Source organism: Rhinoderma darwinii, chromosome 3 (genome assembly GCF_050947455.1).
Source record: "Rhinoderma darwinii isolate aRhiDar2 chromosome 3, aRhiDar2.hap1, whole genome shotgun sequence".
Taxonomy (NCBI): domain Eukaryota; kingdom Metazoa; phylum Chordata; class Amphibia; order Anura; family Rhinodermatidae; genus Rhinoderma; species Rhinoderma darwinii.
Genome location: NC_134689.1, coordinates 364,634,005 through 364,640,788, shown reverse-complemented (window position 1 = coordinate 364,640,788; position 6,784 = coordinate 364,634,005). Strand labels below are relative to the sequence as shown.

At 39.0% G+C, this 6,784-nt stretch overlaps 1 long non-coding RNA gene across 1 annotated transcript; it reads left to right on the top strand.

The window, feature by feature from the left end:
* The first annotated feature begins 1,863 nt into the window (after window positions 1-1,863).
* LOC142748256 (uncharacterized) lies at window positions 1,864-3,447 on the top strand. Its single transcript, XR_012882207.1, has 4 exons — window positions 1,864-1,935; window positions 2,116-2,184; window positions 2,470-2,535; window positions 3,404-3,447. It is a non-coding gene; the product is annotated as an uncharacterized LOC142748256 (long non-coding RNA).
* Window positions 3,448-6,784: the final 3,337 nt, after the last annotated feature.

Genomic DNA, 6,784 nt, shown 5'->3' with positions numbered 1-6,784 from the left:
TGTACAATGTAGGACCCTCCAGTAATCCACAATCTGCTATTACATATCACTACGATGTTTGGCCCCAGATGTCACCAATGATAATAAAAGGTCATGTGTTTCATTCTTTTCTTATAGGAGAAACACAACGTGTTTTTCTCAGGGGTTTGAGACAACTCAAACAAATCATGGATGAATTTCAGTCCGTACAAGGTAAGTTTATTTATTGCCACCATTTTATTCTACAATTATGTCAATCACACAGAGATCACAGTGACCGGACCCCCAACTAATCTAAGAACAAGGGGGTCCTGTCCCCATACTGTAAATTATAAGGAATATTAGAAGTCATGTAGAAATGTCCTCAGCCGGCAGCCTGTTATATGTCATACAGCTCCCTGGTGACCTCTAATATTCTTCTCGGTTACAGTAGAAGATACATAATCCCATATATAATAATAACAAATTGATACTATAAACATATAATGTATATTATACTCAGGATAGATAATACAGGAAACATAAATAACCAATAAATGGAATGTCCTTCACATAGGAACATCTGATGTACAAACTGAAAAACCTAAAACACGTCTGAGGAAAATTGTGGTGACTCTTCCTCCGACCATCGATGGTAAGTGTCTTCTGGACGTCTTCTGTGTCTTCAATGGCAGAAAACTCATTATATTCATCATTTACATTGTTTATTTGATTTTTCTATAATATATTGTTTTATTATTTACAGAAAAGACGTCTGGCGAGATAATAAAACCATCGTCCATCGCCGTGCCAACATCCCCTGCAGGTAATATAATAACACATTATAGAACAGACTCATCTCTATCCATAGAGGACATAACGGCTCAGTTTCTACATGCAGCAGTCAGGGACAGAAGATACAAGTCTCCATCCCGCACATTGTCTTCTGTGTCCACACTCAACATCCAGGAGGAGGAACCTGAAGACATTTGTGGTCAGCAATGTATAGAAGGACGTCCAGTCAGGAGGAGGAATCCTGGAGACATTTCAGTAGACTAGAACCCCATTACTTCACCACATAGAGTCATGTGTTACACTAGAACATGTTCCCTAATGATCCCCCAATGCTGATATATAGGGAGAGTAGGGAACAATAAGGCGTCTACTACATGTGGAGAAGGTGGGCTCCGCCATTATATTGTCTCCATAACAATGTTGTATGTGAATGACTCTCTGCTCTGTGCAGGACATCAGAATGGATTAGGATTATTAGGATTAGATCAATAATTTCTCTGTATTTTCTTCCAGGTCCAACAAGTGCATTAACAACAAGCACAACACAGGGGTTTACATCCCCGACTGCTTCTGATCTACAGGGGATCGGTGAGTTCTCTAGATACATATATTGTCTGTTCTAGTACGAGGCTGATACTGGAATAAGATTCTCCATATATTGGGGTCACTTATTGTTATTTCTTTGTGAATAATTATAATATGTTCTTGTTTATTATAGTAAAGACGTCTGCTGCAACTGAACAACCGTTGCCGACCACCACGACCACATCCCCTGCAGGTGATATAATAACACATTATAGAACAGACTTATATCTATCCATAGAGGACATAACGGCTCAGTTTATACATGCGGCAGTCAGGGACAGAAGATACAAGTCTCCATCCCGCACATTGTCTTCTGTGTCCACACTCAACATCCAGGAGGAGGAACCTGAAGACACTGGTGGTCAGCAATGTATAGAAGGACGTCCAGTCAGGAGTTGGAATACTGGAGACATTCCAGTAGACTAGAACCCCATTACTTCACCACATATAGTCATGTATTACAGAGTTGATGGATTAGGATTATTGGGATTAGATCAACAATTTCTCTGTATTTTCTTCCAGGTCCAACAAGTGCAGTAATAACAAGCACAACACAGGGGTTTACATCCCCGACTGCTTCTGATCTACAGGGGATCGGTGAGTTCTCTAGATACATATATTGTCTGTTCTAGTACGAGGCTGATATATTGTACTAAGTATCTATATATAAAGTAGATGATTAATAATGCAGTTTAATGACTTCTATGTAATAGAATAGACTGGACAAGCTATGAATATATAGTTATGGAGGGTAATTTAAGTACTTTTCTCACATAGGACACTCCAATGGAATTTCTACCAAAAAACAACTAAAATCCATCATTGTTCCACGTGGAATCCTCCATGGTAAGTTTATCTTGATCTTCTTGTTGTTCTCAGCTTCATATCTTGTTCTTCATGTGGAATCTATAATTAATAAAAATGTAACATCTCTAAATGTCCCAGTGTAGAAGAAGCGGAGATGTAGAGGGGACTGGAAATCATGGAAATATTACAGGAAATATATATGATGCTCTTATCTGGAAATAATAATTCCTAAGAGAGTCCGAATACTCAGTTACATCCCTGTAGTGTATTTGGTAGAAATGAAATCTTCAATAATAAAAGTGAATGTGAATTTTTATCATACAGGAGAAATCGGTTTTACCACAACAATTCAACCAAAGAAAATCCGGGTTGTATTTAGGAGAAAGTTTGGTAAGTTCTGTCTGAGGAATTTCTTCATAACCATTGAGACAATTTATCTCCTGAAAATTACATGTAACCATGACCCAATGTATTTCTACAGACAGTAATTGTCATGAGGCAGTTGTAATTGGAGCTGTTTATATATATATATATATATATATATATATATATATATATATACATATACATACATACATTTATAGTGCATGTAACTCTGGCCTTATACCTACAATATAATAAAGTATCTCATACAAAGACCTTTTCCAGACTGGCACGCCACTCACCAGTGTTATTTATATATGACCCATTAGAATAACATGAATGGATTTGGCCCTTTGCTCTACATGACCCTTTATTCCACTATCAATGAAGGAAATATCTCCTGATGGAGCTCACACTCATATTCTACATTGACTGACAATATACACCAGGTTCTCCTCCAGTCCACTATACCCCATAGCTTTCCTGTGATAAATGGGTTCAATAATCTGGTTGAGTAGAAAGCACAGAACCTACACAGTGGCCATATATAAACACTAATACACTGCAGAGTAATACATTAGGAGGAAACATCTGCAATGGATTGAAGAAGATGTAAGGAAATACATGTTAAGTGTTATGTTAATGCCCACTAATGCCACAGCCTGTTACCAGTAGATGTATCAGTTATTATGAGAGTAGATATACTGTATACCAGTCAGTCATATTTTGCCGTTACCTGGGCACAGACCGTTATGTCTCTGATCTTATGATTACAAGTTCTAACTATTCCACTATTAGAAGCATCTGACACTCATATCTATAATATCACAATATCAGGATTCATACTTGCTTTGCTTTAATCCATGGCCTTTATTATTTTGTTTCTGATTTTCAGGTCGCAAAATCAATGAGGACATAGAAATATCCGACCATGCAGGTAACGTCTTCTCCAGTCTATTACATCATTCATATTATATATATAAACTTGTAAAGAATGACCCTCACAGATGTAATAAATAACACTGTACATAGGAATACATTTATTAATGGACTAACAAGTTAGTGGCTCTACAGGGGTTAAAATCATGTATTTCTCACACTTGACCCTGCAGGGTGACTATATTATTAGTCAGGGAAATGAAATCCCCAGTGACCACAATGTCCCCTCCATGTCACTGGCAGGTACACGGTTAACTATAAGACCCTGTAATTGTGACATGGGTAGAAGAGGGATATTGGGGTCTATTGCAGTCACCAGGGAATTTTTAGGTTTTGGGTGTAGTTAGGTCTTGAATATTAAATAAGTTGCAGTAAATTATTTGCACCCCAGCAGCAGGATATCTGTTACATCCATGATGGCGGCTTTTTAGTTTCAGGAGAAAGCCGACACTTTATTGTAGAAATCTAACTGCTCCAAATAATACAATACAAACCAAGCAGAACTGTAGATGCTGCAAATCAATTAGACATTTCTAAGAAAATTGTAGACAATCGTTCTTAATAAAGTGTAAATAATGCGGTAGATATTGTACCAGATCTGGACAACCTACCTCTAGAATAATAAAGGTTAATGGCTGGAATTTTATCATGTAGGTGAAACCGATATACAGAAAGAGCTAAAAATATTAAAGAAGATGATGGCTGGGACTAAAAAGAAGCGCGGTAAGTTCTATGTGAGGTAATTCTTTATAGACACTGAGATAATAACACTTATAATATAACATCGTATCTCATATAAACAGGGAGGCTATGGCTGTAGATCCACCACTATATACAAAGACACAGCAGATCACACAGTAACACATGTAATTCTGAGACACTGGTTAGGGAACAGTTTTCTGATTAACATAATATCCATTTAATGACATTTCTAACAAGTAAATGATTATAAGATGTCGTTGAGTAAGAGAATATAAGTCTCATACACTGGAATTATATAATAGAATTTGTGTTTATGTCAGAACGGGCAGGTCCAGTGTCATGGTAATGCCCACTAATGTCACAGCCTGTTACCAGTGGATGTATCAGTCGTTATGAGAGTAGATATACTATATACCAGTCAATATTTGGTCTGGACCTGGGCACAGACTGTTATGTCTCTTATCTTATGATGACAAGTTCTTCTATCTATCCCAATATTAGAAGCATAACACAGTTATAGCTATAATATCACAATATCAGTATTTGTATCACTTGTTTTATTTTAGCTTCATGGAATTTTAAATGATTTCATTTTTAATTTTTAGCTCGTAAAATCAATACAGGAAAAACATCTCCTGAGAAGGCAGAAACCATCTACCGTGCAGGTAACGTTTACTTCAGTCTTTAAGATCATTCTTGTCATTGATATAAATGTTATATACAAAGATATGGGGCTCATGTACAGCATCATGTTATGCCTCTATACCACCTCCGAGTTATACAGAGGCGTAATATGGCGCCCATAGACATGTGGAGGGTTTTCGGTCTGATTCCATATTAATATGACATAGAGCACCTATAGCTCCATAGTACGGAGCTGCAGGAATTGTGTTCTCCTCTGTACAGGCTCCGTGCACACGCCATATACTGACATTTATACATAACATTCACACCAGAAATAAGTAGTGACCAGAAGAAAACATTTACTAATGATGAACTGTGTGACACGTCTTATTTCCAGAATTATCACCAGCGCCACCAGATTATGACGAGGAGTCCTATCCCTGGATGGAAGAAACAACAACTGAACGTAAGCTTCTCTACTCTCCCAGATCTCTCATCTCTGTAATACAGTTCTGATAATCAATTATTGATTTTCTAATCATTTTCTTGTTTTCCAACAGCCTCTTATCAAACAACCATAAAAACACCACCAGCCCCAGCAGCAATCCAGAAACTAAAAGTGCGTCTAGCAGCAGCAAGAAAAATGGCTGCAAAAACGAAAACAACGGCGCATATAGCAGCCGCAATAAGAGCGCCAACCATCCGTACAACAACAGCGCATACAGCAGCCGCAATAACAGCGTCTCCAGCCACACAACAAGATCTTGCAGCCACTGCCAGCATTACAGACGACAGCCTGAGAAAAATCCTGATCATCAGCGGTGCTGTCGGCGTTCCACTCCTGCTGGTCGCTGCCCTGTTAATGCTGCTACTAGTGAAGCTGCACAACATTCAGAAACTGCTGGAAAGAGAAAGTGTCTGATGAGCGCTGCTGCTTGTAGAATATCGCTTGTTCTGGCTCTGGCACATGACATCTTGGCTGGTAAAGTAGGTCAACATCTGGATTGAACATAATGGCGGCTGTGAAGGGTTTAGATGAGAAGACTCCTCCATCTCTTCAGTGGTGATCCATCATCAGAGGCGTAACTTGAAGCTCCTGTGTCCCAATGTAAAATCTACAACAGGGCCCCGACCTACCATATATCATTTATAATACTGGTGTCTTCTTATGCGGCCCAGGGCTTTTGGGCCCCTCAGACTCCAGGGCCCAGGTGCACCCCCTATAGCTACGCCCCTGTCCATCATTATCATAACTATGAGGACAGTATTCGGGAGTCCTGGTGATTGCCGGTGTGATAGTGAATGTGCGTGTTTCCACCATTATGTCAGTGTAGTGATATCATAGACTGACAATGGCGCACTATTAATTCATCACAGATTCTCTGGTAGAAGCAGCTACGAGATTTTCCATTCTTGCTGTGAAGAGAGTGTGATAAGAACTGCACAGATATTCATTACTATCAATAAACTTCTACCACTCACCTGTGTCTGTGGAGTGTTGTATTAATAATATTCCTTCTCTGAGTGAAAAGCGACTTCACATATAGAAAGGCTTCGCTCGGAGGCGGCTACCGGGGCACTTGCCCAAGAAGCAGAATGTGGGGTGTGCGCAACATGGGCCCCCTCCAGATTTAAAAAGAAATGATAAAAATCGTCCGTTATCTATTGGTCTAATCCTATAGATAGCAGCATGTATACTTCCCTCTTCGCTCCTGAATCTTCTTCAGCTCCGGGCACAGCTGCACTGGGGCCCTATGCTGGTTAGCGTCAGGACGCATTCTGTACCGCTCGGAGCTGAACAAAATACGGAAGAAAGGTGGGTAAGTATATAGTTTGGGGTCTGAATATGTATTTATGTCAAGACAGGAGTCAGATGTTAATATAGAGGCCCAGTCTGGTGTGTGAATTAATTTAGGGTTCTGTTCTATATTAATAAATAAATATATTTATGAAGGTCTGAAACTAATATAGTAGTTTGACATTAATATAGGGATTGGGTCTGGCGTCTGAT